We start from the raw sequence: 2,867 nt of genomic DNA on the forward strand, positions 1-2,867 counted from the left end.
CTCTTTTGAGACTTCCAAATTCAAAATTTACCCAAGCCTCCTCAAACCTCTTCCTTCCCTTCTCGAGTGGCCTAGACCCAGCCTTCATGGGTTGATTGCCCTTATCTCTCTCTTTCTCTTTGGCTCTTTTTATTTTTTCCCTTTAAAACAAAACAAAAAACATCTTGTGTTAAGTTTACTCTCTCTCTCTCTCTCTCTCTCTCTCTCCCCCCTCTCTTTTTCTCTCTCTTCGTTTTCCTCTCTTTTTCCCCCATTAAAAACACTCACTCACTTTCTCTCTCTAAGTCTCTCTCTACCTCTCACTCACTCACACACTCTCTCTCCCCCCCTCTCTTTAACTCTTGCAGCCTACCTTTCTTTCTCTTTTTAACCTCTCTCTCTCTCTACCTTTCTCTAACTCTCTTTCTTTCTCTTTCTAACCCTGTTTCTTTCTCTTTCTAGCCCTATCTCTATGTAGTAGTACTCTCTCTCTCTCTCTCTCTCTCTCTCTCTCTCTCTCTCTCTCTCTCTAACTCTAACCCTCAAATAAGATATATATATTATATATATAGTAGTAGTAGTATATAAATACATACATACATATATATTATATATATAGTAGTAGTAGTATATAAATACATACATACATACATACATACATATATATATAGTATGGTATAAAAGAGTAGCAGTATAGTCTAGAAGAAGATACACACACACACACACACACACACACACACACACAAACATATATATATTATTATAAAAATAGAGAAGAAAGGAGGAGCTTCCACGTGGGGCAGCTAGGAGCCGTCATGTGGCAACTCCCAAATAAGGTATTATAGATATGTGTGTGTTTGTGTTTGTGTTTGTGTGTGTATTAGGTATACACACACACACACACACACACAACAACAACAACAACAACAATCCCCCCACATACATACACGTGTATACATAACCATACATACATACATACATATAACCATACATACATACATACATATCCACCCGTTTATGTACATACATCGTCATTCTAGCAGTCCGTTTATGTACAACCATTATTGTTCAGCGGGCGCTTTTAAAGGCACACATCCGCCCAGTGTTCTACCATCTTTGTCTAGGCTTCTCGACACATAGTGTGACTATCATAGTAATTTTAATATAATATTATATGTTTATATATATATATATAACATATACTTTCATTTATACATTCATATAATACATATTTATAAATACATATGTATTATTTATTAAATATATATAATTTATTAGTTTATAAATAAATATAAATTTATCATATAATAAAATATTATTTTAAATATTTAAATAATAAACATATAGATATAAATATATACTTGTATAATAAATATGTAATACTATAAAGTATATTTATTCTATTTGTGAAAAGTATATTAATTTATATATGTATAATAAATATATGTTTATTATATAAATAAATACTTATGATATAATTTTATATTTATTTACATAATAAACATATACTTTAAATATAATATATATGTTTTTCTGTTCTCTTTACTCTCTCTCTCTTCTCTGTTCTCTCTACTCTCTCTCTTCTCTCTCTCTCTCTCTCTGTCTCTCTCTCTCTCTCTCTCTTTTCTCTTCACTCTTCACTCTTCTCTCTTCTCTCTTGCGTCTCTCACTTCTCTTTCTCTTTTCTCTTTTCTCGTCTCTCGTCTCTCTTCCCTCTCCTCTCTCTTCTCTCTTCTCTCTTCTCTCTTGCCTCTCTCTCTTCTCTTGCCTCTCTCTCTCTTCTCTCTTGCCTCTCTCTTTTCTCTTTCTCTCTTTCTCCTCTCGCTCTCTTCTGTCTTTTCTCTCTTCTATGTTCTCTTTACCCTCTGTCTCTTTTATGTTCTGTCTACTCTCTCTCTCTTTGCTCTCTCTTTTATGTTCTCTCTCTCTCTCTCTCTCTCTCTCTCTCTCTCTCTCTCTCTCTCTCTCTCTCTCTCTCTCTCTCTCTCTCTCTCTTCTCTTCTCTTCTCTTCTATCTCTTCTCTCTCCTCTCTCCTTTCTATTCTCTCTTGCCTCTCTCTTTTCTCTTCTCTCTCTTCTCTTTCCTCTTGTCTCTCTCTCTCTCTTCTCTTCTATCTCTTCTCTCTCCTCTCTCTTCTTTGTTCTCTCTCTATTCTATCTCACTCTTCTCTATCCTCTCTCCTCTCTCTTCTCTCTTCTCTGATCTCTTTCTCTCGCTTCTCTCTTCTATCTCACTCTTCTCTCCTCTCTTCTTTCTCTTTCGTTTGTCTCTCCTCTCTCCTCTCTTCTCATATCTCTCTTCTTTCACACTCTTCTCTTTTTTATTACATGAGGGTCCCGCATACTCTTTTTACATACTAAACATATATTTATTATAAATAAGTATATTTACTGTATAAATATACTTTTTTACATACTAAACCTATATTTGTTTACATACTAAACATATAGTACTATATTAATTTTGTACATATTTATTATACCACCAACTCCGGCTCACTTTAGTCTCCACCCCACTGCAGTCCCCACCTGCTTCTTGCTCCACTCCTGACTCACTGCTCCTCGATAATAAACATATTTGTTATATTTATTATACACCAACTCCTAGCTCACTACTCCTCGCCGGCTAACTACAGTCCCGGCCCTGCTCTCTGCAATCCCCATCGGCGCCTTACCCAACTCTTGGCTCACTGCTCTCCAAGGATTGGGAGGATGCCACGTGCCTTCTCTCTTCTCTCGCCACGTGTGGCATCTTACCCGTAAGAAATAGTAGATGCTCTTGCATTTTCAACGCTAAGCCTCTCTTTTCTACAACATCACATTAACTGCATAAGACCACTCACCCACTGAATCCATCAAATCGCACAACACTTTACACGCAGCCTAGC

The sequence above is a fragment of the Cibotium barometz genome, chromosome 6, assembly GCF_041138505.1.
Source record: "Cibotium barometz isolate CiBa-2024 chromosome 6, ASM4113850v1, whole genome shotgun sequence".
Classification (NCBI taxonomy): domain Eukaryota; kingdom Viridiplantae; phylum Streptophyta; class Polypodiopsida; order Cyatheales; family Cibotiaceae; genus Cibotium; species Cibotium barometz.